We start from the raw sequence: 16,011 nt of genomic DNA, 5'->3' as shown, positions 1-16,011 counted from the left end.
CTCATTTAAGTGAATCTGATTCTGACCTTGATTTTGATTCTGAATTTGTTGCAGTTTTTGAAAACATGGCTGAAGAAGGACCGCGAGAGAGAACACTAAGGGAGCTGGCTGCACCTGATTTCACCTACGAAAGCTTGTGTATCCAGTATCCTGAGGATGTACCATGTGTACTCAAAACTGGACTAATCCATTTATTGCCCAAGTTTGGTGGTCTTGCAGGTGAAGATCCTCATATGCACATCAAGGAGTTCCGTACTGTCATATCCACCATGAAGCCTCCTGAAGTTGACAAAGATCATATCTGTTTGAAGGCTTTCCCTCATTCCCTTCAGGGAACTGCATAGACCTGGCTGTATAACCTTCCTCCTGCTTCAATTGCAAGCTGGGACGACCTGAAAAGAATGTTTCTTGAGAAGTTCTTCCCTGCCTCTAGGACAACTTCAATCAGAAAAGACATCTCAGGAATCAGGCAGCTACATGGAGAGACTCTATATGAATACTGGGAACGATTCAAGACACTATGTGTGAGCTGCCCCCATCACCAGATTTCCGACCAGCTCCTAGTTCAGTATTTCTATGAGGGTCTGCACAACATGGACAGAAATATCATTGATGCTGCTTGTGGAGGCGCATTGAATGACATGACTCCTACTGAAGTCAGGCGTTTATTTGAGAAGATGGCTGCTAATTCTCAACAGTTTAACACAAGGAGTAATGATGTTGTTAGAAGTGTTAGTGAGGTTGGGACAGATCCAAGGATGGACAAGCTTGAGAAGAGGATGGAAACCATTGCCACCTTGGTTACTCAATTGGCCATGAACCAGAATAAACCTTCACAACAGGAAAAGGTTTGTGGCATTTGCACTAAAGACCATAATACTGATGTTTGTCCTTCTCTGCAGGAACCTACAGATGAGAATCCTGAAGCATATGCTGCCAACATTTTCAATAATCAACCTCAGCAAAATTATGATCTGTCATCTGACAGATATAACCCTGGCTGGAGAAATCATCCAAATCTTAGATGGTCTGATCAGTCACAACCTGCCCAAGCACCGTTTCAGAATACTGCTAGACCATATGTTCCTCCTCCAATGCAACAACAGGCTAACAACCATACTGCACCGCAATCTAAAGAATCTTCATTGGAGGATATGTTGAAGCAGATGACAGCCCAAAACATGCAGTTCCAACAAGACACCAGATCCTCCATTCAAAGGTAGGAAGCATCTATTCAGAATCTGACCAACCAGATAAGACAGATGGCTACTTCAATAAACCAGCTACAGTCCCAGAATTCTGATAAGCTTCCCTCTCAGACGGTCGTCAATCCAAGAAATGTGAGCGCCATCACCCTAAGGTCAGGGAAGCAAATTGATGCAGACCATGGACCAGATCCTGAACCTGAAAAGGAGACAGAGACCATTGCCACAAGAACTTTCAACGTACAGCCACCTTCTATTCCTCTTCCATTCCCTCTGAAAGCTATGCCAAGCAAGAAGAAGGAAGAGGTAGATAAGGGAATCTTGGAGATATTCAAGAAAGTGGAGGTGAACATACTTCTACTTGATGCACTCAAACAAATTCCAAGATATGCGAAGTTCTTGAAAGAATTATGCACTCAGAAAAGGAAGTTGAAGGGAAATGAAAGAGTTCGCATGGGGAGAAACGTTTCTGCAATCATAGGTAAAGCTGGTAAACCTGCTCCTGTTTCTGATGTTCCTGAAAAGTGTGAGGATCCAGGTACGTTTTCTGTTCCTTGTGTCATAGGTGATACTAAATTTGAAAGTGCCATGCTAGATCTAGGAGCTTCAATTAACGTAATGCCTATGTCTATTTTTAAATCACTTTCACTTGGACCTCTGAAACCTACGGGTGTTGTCATCCAATTAGCAAATAGGAGCACGACACACCCTGCTGGTTGGGTAGAGGATGTCTTGGTTAGGGTTGGTGAACTTGTTTTCCCTGCTGATTTTTATGTGCTTGAAATGGAAAAAGGATCTTCCCGTAATACAGTTCCTATCATTTTGGGGAGACCATTTTTAAAGACAGCCCGAACCAAGATAGATGTGTATGCTAGAACATTGACTATGGAATTCGGTGATATTGTGGTTAGGATAAACATTTTTGATGCTATGAAACATCCACCTGAAGATTATTCTGTGTTTCATATTGATTTGCTTGATGAATTGCTTGATGATATGCTTGATGAACATGAATCTGATTTCCTACATGATTCTGATTATCCTTCCCTAACTGGGTCATACACTTGTCATACATGTACTGCTACTGAAATGTGTGATTCTTGAATTGATCAATTTTTGGACACTGTTGTTGTTGACTCAGATGTTAAGAAATCTGATTGCACTAACCCAGTTGTTGAAGTGCAGGCTGCAGAAACTGTATCTGCTAGTTTGGTTCCATCTGTTTTGCAGGCACCCATATTGGAGCTTTAGCCCTTGCCAGATAACCTCAAGTACGCTTACTTGGAGGGTGATAAGAAGCTCCCTGTCATTGTTTCCTCTTTCCTTCGTGAAAATCAAGAGGAAAAGTTGCTGCAAGTACTAAAGAAGCACAAGAAAGCTATTGGTTGGACCTTAGGTGACATTCCTGGTATTAATCCATCCATGTGCATGCATAGAATACTCTTGGAAGAAGGAGCGAAGTCAGTAAGACAACCACAAAGGAGACTCAACCCAGTGATACTTGATGTTGTGAAGAAGGAGATCACCAAGCTTCTACAAGCTGACATTATATATCCAATCTCTGACAGCCCTTGGGTGAGCCCAGTTCAAGTGGTCCCTAAGAAGACAGGACTTACTGTAGTGAAGAATGAGAGAAACGAGCTTATCCCTACTCGAGTGCAAAACAGTTGGAGAGTCTGCATTGATTATAGGAGGCTCAATCAAGCAACTAGAAAGGATCACTTTCCTTTTCCCTTCATTGATCAAATGCTTGAGCGTTTAGCAGGTAAAAGTCACTACTGTTTTCTTGATGGTTTTTCTGGGTACTTTCAAATTCACATTGCTCCTGAGGACCAAGAGAAAACCACATTCACCTGTCCCTTTGGCACTTTTGCCTATAGGAGGATGCCATTTGGCCTATGCAATGCCCCTGGTACATTCCAGCGGTGCATGGTAAGTATTTTCAGTGATTTCTTAGAGAGTTGCATCGAGGTATTTATGGATGATTTCACTGTTTACGGATCTTCATTTGATACATGTTTAGATAATCTGGATAAATTTTTGCATAGGTGCATTGAAACTAACCTTGTTTTGAATTATGAGAAGTGTCATTTTATGGTAGAGCAAGGCATAGTTCTAGGTCATGTGATTTCTAACAAAGGTATAGAGGTGGATCCAGCCAAGATAGATGTTATTTCACATTTGCCTTACCCCTCTTGCGTGTGAGAGGTGCGTTCTTTTCTTGGCCATGCAGGTTTTTATCGCAGGTTCATTCAGGATTTCAGCAAGAAAGCCCTTCCTCTCTCTAACTTGCTGCAAAAGGACGTGGCATTTGATTTTGATGAGGAATGCAGAGAGGCGTTCGATTGCCTAAAGAAAGCCTTGACCACCACTCCTATCATTCAGGCACCTGATTGGACAGCCCCTTTTGAGCTCATGTGCGATGCCTCTAATTACGCATTGGGTGCTGTCCTTGCTCAAAAAGTGGATAAGTTACCTAGGGTAATATATTATGCTTCCAGGACTTTAGATTCTGCACAAGCGAATTACACAACCACTGAAAAAGAACTTCTAGCTATTGTGTTTGCTCTAGATAAATTCAGATCATATTTGCTAGGTTCTAGGATTATTGTTTACACTGACCATGCAGCTCTAAAGTTCCTGTTGAAGAAGGCTGAATCAAAACCTAGGTTGATCCGATGGATGCTCTTGCTCCAAGAGTTTGACTTGGAGATTAGAGATAGAAGTGGAGCACAGAATTTGGTGGCCGATCACTTGAGTCGGATAGAGAGGGCTGCTGATACTCTACCCATTAGAGATGACTTTCCGGATGAGCGGCTCTTTAATTTTCAGTTTCTTTTCCAGCACCCTGGTTTGCTAATATTGTTAATTATTTAGTTGCTTTTGTTTTCCCTCCATTTGCTTCTAGAGCTCAGATTGCTAAGCTCAAGAGTGATGCTAAATATTATTGTTGGGATGACCCCTATTTGTGGAAGTTTTGTACTGACCAGGTTATTAGGAGGTGCATTCCAGATCATGAAATTGAGTCAGTCCTTCAGTTTTGCCATGCTTCTGCAGTGGGCGGTCACTTTGGACCCCAAAGGACAGCACGCAAGGTGCTTGATTCTGGATTTTAGTGGCCCACCATCTTCAAAGATGCATCAAGGATTTGCAGCACTTGTGAGCCATGTTAGAGAGCAGGCGGTACCATTTCTTGGAGAAAAGAGATGCCTCAACAGCCCATGCTGTTTTGTGAGGTCTTTGATGTCTGGGGTATCGATTTTATGGGTCCTTTTCCTGTTTCTTTTGGTTTTTATTATATTTTGCTTGCTGTTGATTATGTTTCTAAATGGGTGGAAGCTAAGGCCACTCGGACTAATGATTCTCGAGTTGTTGTGGATTTTGTTAGGTCTAACATCTTTTGCAGGTTTGGCATTCCTAGAGCAATCATTAGTGACCAAGGCACCCACTTCTGCAATAGATCCATGCAAGCTCTTCTCAAGAAATATGGGGTTGTTCATAGAATTTCCACACCATACCATCCTCAAACAAATGGGCAAGCTGAGAATTCCAACAGAGAGATAAAGAGGATCTTGGAGAAGACGGTCCAGCCTAATAGGAAGGATTGGAGCAATAGACTTGAGGATGCTCTTTGGGCCCACCGTACTGCTTACAAAGCACCCATCGGAATGTCTCCTTATCGCGTTGTTTTTGGTAAGGCATGTCATCTTCCTGTTGAGATAGAGCATCGTGCTTATTGGGCTGTGAAGACTTGCAACTTCGCTCTTGATCAAGTTAGTGGCGAAAGGAAGCTTCAATTGAGTGAGTTAGATGAGATCTGCTTGGAAGCCTATGAGAACTCTAAGTTCTACAAAGAGAAGACCAAAATATTCCATGATAGCTTGATTTCCAGAAAACACTTTTTGGTTGGACAACAAGTGTTGTTGTATAACTCTAGGCTTGGCCTAATGAGCGGTAAGCTTCGTTCTAGGTGGATTGTCCTTTTGTTGTTACTAACGTGTTTCCTTATGGTACTGTAGAGATCAAAAGTGAATCCACAGATAAGAGCTTCAAAGTTAATGGTCATCGTCTCAAGCATTTCCTCACTAACCCTTCTCTTGTGGATGCTACCATGGAAGATGTTTCCTTGGTTGTTTCCGCCCTCCTCCCGCCATGAATTAGGGAGTTTTCTTTCTCCTTCTTTACTTTTATTGCACTTGTTCAATTCCATATTTGTTATGCTTCATTGGGACAATGTGTAGTTTAAGTGTGGGGGGGAGATTACCGTAGGTAGAATATTTAGCTTTTGAATAAATTAGGTTGATCCATGCTATTCTTTGAATTCTTAGGTCTTGTTAGATTATGGGCATTTTCTTTGAATTGAGTCATGATATCTTGTGATGTGAATCCATGCGTTCTTGTGTGTCAAGTTACTTTTGAAAATTGAGGGGTTGAAACAATTATGATAGACTTAATTCCCTTGTGAGAGATTTTGAACCTTTAACTATAGGTGGTCAACTGTATGCCATCTCTAATCTTTTTCTTGTGTGATTGCACTCTTGATTACTTGCACTCTAGAACTTGACTTGACGCTTGTTTCTACTTGATATTCACATGCACATATTGAAGTGATTTTAGGCATTTTCTTCTTTTAATTAATAAGCCACTAGCCAAATAAGCCTACCTTGAATGAATTTATCCTTTGATAGCCACTTTGAGCCTTTTTACCCTTCTTTTCTTTAGCTCATTACAAGCTTATAAGTGAAAAACCATGATTGACCTAATCTTAGGGAATTTTGGAGCTGTGGAATTGTTTTGGGAGTAAGTACTAAGTGGGTAAGGGTGCATTGTTCTTTAATTCTTCCAATTCTCAGTTATGCTTAGTTGGTTGTTGTAAATAGTATGGTGGTGCCGTTTTTCTTGCTAGTTTTGTTATTCAGTAAAAAAAAATGAAAATAAAAAAGAAAAAGTAGAAAAGAAAAAAAAAGAAGGCCAAGAGAAAAAAAATGAATGGAAGGATGAAGGATGAAAAGTTGAAGTGTGGAATTGGAGGAAGAATTGCAAATCTTATGCTATGAAATTGGGTTGATTTTGACTTACTTCTACTTATTCCCCATTGCTCCTCTATTTCCTAAGGTTTTAGCTACTTATCCCATATTTTATCCTACCTTGACCTGGGCCCCATTACAACCTTTAAAAGTCCTTTTTGATCTTTATGTGCATGTGTTTTTGATTGTTGATGTTAGCGTCTTGTCAAGCCTATGGTAGTGTTTGTTCTCATGAAGTGCTTTGAGCGTAAACACAAACCTTAAACACTTGAGTGTAAACACTTTGAGAGCATAACTTGTGAGGTTCTATCATCTTTGTTCTCACCTCTTGGTTTGATTGGTTACTTTACATGCTTGGATGTTTGGATGATATTCATGGATTTCTTGTCTCTTTGATTTTTCACTTGATTTTGCCAATTTCTCTACATTTTCTAGGATTCATTGTTAAGTATGTGATCTTTTAGGTTATTGCATGATTCACTTCTAGTTTCAAATTGGTTTTCATGTTCTTAATTCTTTATTTTGCCCAGGAGTGCAAAAGGCTAAGTGTGGGGGTATTTGATGAGCAATATTTTACCCATTTTACATAGCCTTAATTTGCCATTATTAATGATTATTCGTAATTAATTGACCTTGCTTGACAGTGATTTATATTATTTGGTCTAATTACGTTTATTCTTATTTTCAGGTCTTATTTGACATCAGGGACATTTTGGAGATTTGCGAAATGAAGATTTAATTGTGCTGGAATGAAGATTGTATTTTAGGAAATATTAGGATTTAATTTCGGAATAAATTAAGTTTGATATCTTTAAGATTCAAACTTATTTAGGTTGTTATTTTAAAACTCTATCTTTAGGATTTGTTAGGATTTATTGTTATCTTTTAGGATTTGATTTTGATTAGGATTTGTGATCTCAACTCTTATTTAAGGGTTTGTACTGAGAGAAACAATTACCTTTTGCCTTCTGCTATTATTTAATATAATTTTGTTTTTCAGTAATTATTAGAGCTCTGCTAGGGTTTATGTTTTTATTCCCTGCTTCCTCCAATTTAATTGCTGAATTCGCCCCATCCATGGAAGGCTAACTTCCTTCGAACGAATTCCTTTGCAAAGTATATCGCGCTCTTGAGGTATAGTGCTTAATAGAATTCGCCTGATTAGTTTTCTTCATCTCTACTTCTGGCTTAGGTTTGCTTAATTCCTTATGTTCACGAAATAGAAGATGATGTATGTTCGCTTAGTTCATATTAGGGCGTAAACGATTCTTAATCGCTTAGTTTAGGAATCTGTGAATTAGTTATCGCTTAGTTAATTAATTCTCACGAACTAGGAAACTAATAACAAGAATTGATCTTTAGATACCCGTGATTGAGCAGCGATATACTGAACAAAAGGATTCGTCCGTCTTTACTTGATTTTATTAATCTGTTTTACTTTCTGCTAGTCCTTGAAACTAAATCACAACCCCCCCCCCCCCTTTGAGTGTGTGCGTTTGTGCATTTTTAATATTGAGTCTTTGTTGAAACGATAATCCTTGGGAAACAACCTAGGAGTCACTTCCTAGTTACTACAGTTTTCAAAATTAATTATTTGTATCGGGTACGGCCTCGATCACTAGGGAACAAGGAATCTTGCAAAAACTCAGCCCACACACGAGCCAGTGGTGTCATGTTTTGTCTCAGCAAGTAGGTGGGGTAACCTCTATCGTCCTTCTCCCAATGTTGCCCGGGCCTAACCACCACTACTTCCAAATCCCTCAAGAACTCATAAGAGCGATCTGAAAGCAAGTGGTGGAAGGTACTCCTACTCTTCCATGGGAAAATGGCATTCTCCTCATGCTCCGTGAGAAGGCCAAGGAAGCTACGAATCCTTTCCGCTCCAAAGTCAACCACATCACCTCTAAACCATGACAAGAAGGTGGGGGGATCCGGCTTGTTGTCTTGATCATCACAGTAGGTATTCGCATAGGATTCCCTAACCATGACTTCACAAGCAATAGGAATTGGATCCACCCAACTCTTCTACCTCCTTGTCTCCATGGCTTCTTGCATGCCGAGGGGGTCTCTCCTTCCATCCCTATAGAATACTCCTCGCTCCTTCACACACCCTTTGTGTGCTAGGACGGATTGATAGAATTCCTCCTTTTTCGCCGATAAGAAGCGAGAGCGGTCAAAGTTTTGGGAGGTGGAGGAGGTCCCAGCGGCCCTTGTGGGAAATCTTGCTCTCTTAGCAGGCATCTGCACAAAAGTTAGCACAACCACAAGCCGCATAAAACCATTAGTCAAGTTAGTAAAAAATAAATAAAAAGTATGTACAAAAAAAATTAAAACTTGAACCCCTAAGAGCACCCAATCAAGTTTTCTAGTGAATTTGGCAAAGAGAAGAAATAAACCACAAAGCACTTGCCCAAAATCGACTAGAAAAACTCATTGGAGCATTCTATCAAACACCTAGAAGGCACAAAACAAAGCTACTCTACACTACTTCTATCTAACTACCCAACTCTCACAAATCTCACACCCATTACTAAATTTGGCACAAAAACACCCATGAAAAGCAAAAACAAACCAAACCCAACTTGCACCAACTTAAAATCACTCACCCATAACCCCCAAGAGTCATAAACATGCAAACTCATGAAACTTAGATGGAAGGAAGTGGAAAATTGGAACTTACCTTGAACTTGAAGTGAGTGGGTGCAAGTGAGCTGCTTTTGATGCAATGCAAACTTGGGAAGAGGAGAGTGGACAAAAGTGTGTGCAAGTGAGATGGGGAGAGTAGAAAATGGGTATATGTAGAGAGAGGGGCGGTTTTAGAGAGAAAGGGAATTTAGAAAGTGGGAAAATGAAGAGTTAGAAGTGTTCTGGGAATGAACATTGAAGATAGGGATAGTACATAGAGAGTGGAAGAATGTGCTAGAGAGAATGAGAATGAGAGAGAGAATGCTGAATTTCATGTGTTATTTCATCAAATGAGCAAAAGTCCCTTACAATTGATGCCTACCTCCTATTTATAGAGTTTGGGTACTACCTATTGGGCCAATTGGGCCTCCGAGGTTGAGGCCCAACTTAAGGCTAGGCTCTCGCCCTTGGGCGGGCCGAACCCTGGGCGTTGCCCCTCTAGGGGCTCGCCCAGTCCACTAGTCCACAAGACACCGAGCTCGAAGTATGAGAGCTAAGTGTGTCTTTTAAATGCTTTTACATGCATCCTATGGTGTGCTGGAATCTAAGCTGCCAACATGGCTTAAGGAAAAAAGAAGAAAACTACATCGCCGACATGGCGTAAGTGAAAGGAAACAAGCATCTTTAGTCACCCAGTCCACTGGTCTTGGCGAGCGAACCAACCCATCAAGTCCACAAGTCCACAAGCGGCGGGAACGATCGCTTTGTACCGGCGAGCTAGGTGACAGGTGTTAGTCACGTATTGATCGTCCAAGTGTTAGCTGGCGATGCCCTTGGCGGGCGATTAAATTCCATTGGCGACACCATTTGTTAGGCGATGGCATTTAGTCCTCATGGTGGCGGGGCCTTTCGCGCTTTCCCTTATTTCGAAAACCTTTCAAATCTCTAACTGCCCCATGTGATGCGTCAATTACGTCAGTTTTCCCCTTTCTTCGCAACCGTCACCTCACTCCTCATAACTGTCCCATCATGCGCAGTAACTCCCCATCACACGCGACCCACTTCCCAAAAACCATCATGACTTCCAACCTTCCACACGCGTACAACACGCGTCACCCTTCCAGCTTCCCCCCTTTGCCTATAAAAACCCTTCTTCCCTACAATCATCCCTTTCCGAGACCTCTCTTTACTTCCCTAATTGCTTACCAAGCTCCCTCTTCCAACTTCCGCTCTGGTGCCGTCGCTTTTCACCCTTTCCGCTACCCACTCTTCACATCCTTGCCCGGTGAGTCCCTGTTTCCTTATCTCTGCATCTTATCTCTACTCGTCTTTTCCTTTTCCTCATTGCATTGTCAAATATGGCTTCAAACCCTAGCTCCCCTAATCACACCTCTTCCTCTTCTGGGAGCGACCCCGACTCTAACGCAGCCGGCGGCCTCCGTTTAGAGGTCTCGGAGATCCCTTCTTACCGACTGAAAACTTTCGCGACTTTACCCCTTCCAGTCCAAAGAGCACCCACCCACGAAGCTATAGACCAACCCTCTGTTTTCCAGGATAGTGATCTTATCATGGAATTCGTGAGCAGCCTTGGTGGTTTATCTGACGATGACGAATTTAATGCCAAACTTAGGATTTGGCCCTGTAGTGCTGATGACCGCCCCTGGCTTCATAAGATCAATGGCGACGTAAAAAGATCCCACTTTTTCTTTGTTTACGAGTATATGTTTGGCGAGCTTGGAGTCAGGCTTCCTTTCTCGCCCTTCGTTCAAACCGTCCTCCGCGATATCAATGCGGCTCCTTGTCAACTCCATCCCAATGCCTGGGCCTTCATCCGGTGCTTCGAGATTTTGTGCGCCGCTGTTGGCACCGCCCCATCTCCCACCAGCTTCTTCTACCTCTACGATGTTGACCCCAAGTCCATCAAAAACAAAGGATGGATCTCCCTAAAGGCCCGAGCCGGTCGTAAATGCCTGAACCCTCATAAGAGTAACGCGAAGTCTTCCTTCGCCCGGCGATATTTCCGCGTGGCGGTTCACCCCGCCTATCCCGAGGCTTTCACCCTTAGGGACGGGACTGCCCTTTTTCCCCTTTACTGGACGGAAAAGCCCAATGGGATTACCGACCCTTCAGAAGAATCTTTGTCTCTCAATGACAAAGCCTTTTTGAATCTCCTCACCCCACTTCCTATCCTTGACTGCTCGACAGTCCTTGATGGCGCTCGCCTCTCAAGGACACCCAAATACTTAGGTCACATAATTTATTTTCACCATCGCCATTTCTCTTCTCACCCCTTATGTTGCTACTAACCCTCTCTTTTTTGCTTATTGTTGCAGAAGATATGAACTTCACCAACGCCGAGCTCTTGAAAGCCCGTGAGAGGAAAATGGCCCACTTTTCCCCGAAGTTCAACACTGAAGGCGACGGGAAAAAACGGGGCGGTGCTGAGAACCAAGCCGAGGGCGCTCAGGCCCCCAAGAGGAGGAGATTAGTCAAAGGCTCCTCCGCCAGCTCCTCCAACCCCGGCGCTCAACCCACCGCCGCCGCTGTGGCCAAAGGCAAGAAAGCTGCCTCCACCGCCGCTATTGCAAGCTCCACGCCTCCAACTGACGGGACGAGCCAACTCCCTACCGCCGAAGCTTCCGCCGCCGCGGCCAATGAGCCTGTCACTGTCACGACCCTCGATTCTGCAGCCGCTGGTACAGCCACCGGAGCCGCCGCCAAGTCTGCCACTATAGGCGCCACAACAACAACTGCTGACCAGCCATCAACTAGGGCTTGTTGCTTGGCATTTCTCCGTCAAGACTTTGAACGTTTTCCACAAAGGGATAAACGGCCTCCATTCTTGAGGGCTTCGCCCGGGGCTTTGCCCGCTCGGGGCTTACAATGCTTGGGTCCCAATGGCCATTTGGGGGCCCCAAGACTTTTGCCTAGTTAATGGCGCTCGTCGTATTCTGGCGAGACTTACCCAGCACATCGTTTACGGGACCGGCGATCACGTCAGACTTTCCGGGGGGTGATTCATTTGTGGAATCACCGCCACCTTCAGGGTTCCAGCAAGCCCCTTTGGGGATCAAGCTTGTCCCACCTAGTGATCGCCGTAATTCTTTATATCGATCTGCAATTCCGATCGTCAGGGAATCCCTGGAATTTTTGGACACGAATTTCATGAATTTTCGTTTTATTGATGGAGCGTCTCGTTAAAAAACTCCTTTCGGAGAAAAAGAGCACGCTTTTGTTACAATGGAGAGTTTGGAGATACTTTTAGAGAAATTGAAGATGTTTAACTTTGGCGAATTCACTTTGCTCATCAGAAGTTCTTCCTTGGAGCTCCTCGCCTTTCCAGCTTTCTCGCTAACGATCAACTGTAATAATAGCGCAAACTCAAACCGTTGAATGACCTGGGTAGCCGCCTTCCATCAAGCTCTTCCAAGTGATAGGCCCCTGTACCAAGAACTTTGAGAATGCGGTAGGGCCCTTCCCAGTTCGGAGTCAGCTTGTTTCCTGGGGCTCCTGATCGCCACTTTAGGACCAGATCGCCAACTTGCATATCTCGGACGCGAACCCTGCTATTGTACTTGGCGGCCACGCGCTGCTTCATCGCCGTTTCTCGAATGTGCGCCTCGTCACGCGTTTCAGACAAAAGATCCAACTCCATCGCCATATTGGCTTGATTCTCCCCTTCGAAATCCGGCTGAGTCCGCCATGTGAAATTGTCAATCTCCACCGGCAACATGGCATCTACCCCATAGGTCATTCTAAAGGGGGTTTCTCTTGTACTAGATTGCACAGTGGTGTTGTACGACCATAGTACCACTGGGAGTTCATCCAGCCAGGCTCCCTTAGCCTCCTCAAGCCGTCGCCTTAATCCACGCAGAATTACCCTGTTTGCAAATTCTACTTGCCCGTTCGTTTGCGGATGCTCCACAGAGGCGAACCTCATCTGTATGCCCATTTCCTTGCAAAATTCCCTTGTTTGGTTGCTTGAGAACTGGGTCACGTTGTCGGATACGATCGCCCTTGGGATCCCGAACCTGCAAACAATATGCTTCCAATAAAAGTTGACTATTTTTGCAGAGGTTATTTTGGCCAGGGGTTCGGCTTCAATCCATTTAGTGAAGTAGTCCACCGCTACTAATATAAACTTCATTTGCGCCCTGGCGGTCGGAAAAGGTCCTACTAAGTCCACACCCCACATGGCGAAAGGCCATGGGGCGCTCATCGTTACCAGCTCTTTTGGCGGTGCCTTAGACAAATCCGCAAACACTTGACATTTTTTACACCGCTTCACAAAGTCCATACAATCCTTCCTGAGGGTGGGCCAGTAGAAGCCCGCCCTTAACACCTTGCAAGCCAAAGACCTCCCCCCGATGTGGCTTGCACACACTCCTTCATGCACCTCAGATGTTATAGTCCAAGGTAGACTCTCCTTCCTTTGATGTTAGGAAGGAAATTCCTTACTTCCAAATGACTTACCACAATCGCAAGGCAAGAACCTTGCACAAAACCTTCGAAACAAATCCTCCCATGAGGTTATGTCTTCTTGCTCATCAAACCATGCTCTTGCTCCCTTGGTCAAGGAGTGGGGAAAAAGTTTGATTTTCAAATCATCATCGCTCATCCCTTCCTTCTTGCCAAGAGAACAAGCTAGGGAAAACTTCACCATATGTGCATGGAGATTCTCGTACTTTGACCCCCCATACTTGTTACCACTCACAAGCTTTATAAGAGTCGAGGGTAGCTCGACATCTTTCTTTTCCACCTTGGGGGTCTCTTCTTGAACCTTTGGAACACTTTCGATCATATCACAGACAAAGTCATCAACATGGTTAGTCTCTAAAATGGGATTGAAAACAGAGAATCTTACCTTTTCCTTACCAACACGAAGGATGAGATGACCCTTGTCGACATCAATCTTAGCCCTACCAGTAGCTAAGAATGGTCGGCCAAGAATGAGTGGAATCTTCTCATCTTCTTCCATGTCAAGCACAACGAAATCCACGGGGAACACATACTTGTCCACCCTCACCATAACATCCTCCACAATCCCATATGGTGTCTTGAGGGACCGATCTGCCATTTGTAAAGAAAGCATTGTTGGTGTCACCTCTCCCAGATCCAACCTCTCAAACATGGTAAGCGGCATCAAGTTGATCCTCGCCCCCAAATCACAAAGTGCTTCTACTTCTGCCATCCCTTCCACCTCCACCGGAATAGTGAAACTTTCGGGGTCTCTTCTTTTCATTGGCATCTTACGCTGCAAGATGGCACTACACTCTTCTGTCAATACTACCGTCTCATCAACCCCCTTTAAACTTCTCCTCTTAGACAAGATATCCCTCATGAACCTAGCATACATGGGCACTTGTTCCAATGCATCGACAAAAGGGATATTAATGTGGAGTTTCTTGAAAACCTCCGCAAACTTTGAGAACTTCTTGTCTATGTTTTTCTTAGTCAAGGCCTTAGGAAAAGGGACCTTGCTAACCCTAGGAGTGGGATCTATAACTTCCTTAGTCTTGATGGGTACCACAACTTCTCCCTCAACTATCTCCTCAATTTTTTCGCCCTCTGTTTTTTTCTTCAATTCACTCATCACTCTCCCACTTCTAGTGGCTACAACAGAGGCATTTTCTTGCTTAGGATTGGGGATAGTGTCGGAAGGAAACTTACCTTGAGGTCTTTCGGCTATTTGCTTGGCCAGCTGGCCAAATTGATTCTCAAGATTCTTGATAGCCGCCTCTTGATTCTTGTAATTATTCTCTGTCCGGTTGATGAAAGTTTCCACCAACTCCTCTAAGCTTTTCTTGGAACCTGCACTTTCACCTTCTACTCTCTCTTGTGGCTGCCTTGAGCTTTGACCTTGGAAACCTTGGCTAGGAAATTGCCTTTGATAGCCACTCCCTTGCCCATTGTTACCTTGCCTCCAAGAGAAATTAGGGTGATTCCTCCATCCTGGATTGTATGTATTTGAAAACGGGTCATTCCGAGCTTGACCCATGGCCTTCACTTCCTCCTCCGGTCTAGTCTCTGTGCATTCCTCGCTGTCATGTGGTCCTCCACAAGTCACACACTCCAATTTGGCAACTCGACCACCAATCTTGGTAGTCTTCATTTGATTTTGAATCTCATTCATTTGCTTGGAGAGTTGCTTGTTGGAGGCCATAAGTTGATCATAAGCCTCAACCTCTAGGACCCCTCTTCGGGCTTGGCGTTCATTACTTGAGTTCATGGCCCTTATATCCATTTTTTCAATCAACTCGTACCCCACTTGTGGAAGTAAGGCATCGAACTCACCGTTTGAAGCCGCATCCAAGCCAAACCTCGAAGAATATTGGAGACCATCATAGAACTTTGCTACTTGTTCAGCTTGGGTAAGGTTGTGTTGAGGACACCTCCTCAAGAGCTTTTTGAACCTTTCCCAAGCTTCATAAAGATTCTCATCGGTGGATTGAGCAAAAGTCATGATGTCGTTCTTGAGCTTTCTCAAGAGGGCTCTTGGAACAAACCTTGTGGTGAATTTCTCAGCCAAGTCTTCCCAAGATGTGATGCTACCTTGGGGCTGTGAATTCAACCACTCTTCAGCAGTATCCCTCAATGAAAAAGGGAACAAACTCAAGCGAATGGTGTCCGCTGAAACATTCTGAACTCTGTAGGTGTTGCAATTGCGGATGAACCGCTCCATGTGTGCATGAGGATCTTCAAGAGCACCTCCACCATACTGATTTTGGCTCACCAAATTAATGAATGCCGGCCTCAGCTCAAAATTTCCCGTGCCATCGGGGGAAACTATGCTGCCCGGATAATCGTAGCTCATGGCAGCCGAGGTGAGGTCTCTAAGAGAACGATTGGCATTCTCCGCTTCTTGCTCTTGAAGTCAACCTCATTCACTCTTTCTTCAATGTGGGCTTGCAATTCCTCCTCCGTCATATGGGCAGCCATGGCGGCTATCTCAGCAGCTCTCTGCTCGACGACGATGGAGGGTACGTTCAGGCTCCGGATCAAACTCCAATGGATCCGTGCCAAGCCTACCTTGCATAAACTGAAATACACAACCAAAGAAAGGTTAGTAATACCTGTTCAATGCAATGAAAAACTACAAACTTGAAAAACGGTAGAAAGGGGGGGTTTGAATAACGTTTTCAGAATAAAACTTC

The 16,011-nt window shown here is 43.9% G+C and overlaps 1 non-coding gene across 1 annotated transcript; it reads left to right on the top strand.

Moving 5' to 3' along the window:
• The first annotated feature begins 15,231 nt into the window (after positions 1-15,231).
• LOC130741620 (small nucleolar RNA R71) lies at positions 15,232-15,338 on the top strand. The gene has a single exon (XR_009020508.1). It is a non-coding gene; the product is annotated as a small nucleolar RNA R71 (small nucleolar RNA).
• Positions 15,339-16,011: the final 673 nt, after the last annotated feature.

This window comes from Lotus japonicus, chromosome 2 (assembly GCF_012489685.1).
Source record: "Lotus japonicus ecotype B-129 chromosome 2, LjGifu_v1.2".
Lineage (NCBI taxonomy): Eukaryota > Viridiplantae > Streptophyta > Magnoliopsida > Fabales > Fabaceae > Lotus > Lotus japonicus.
This window is presented reverse-complemented; position numbering and strand designations above follow the sequence as displayed.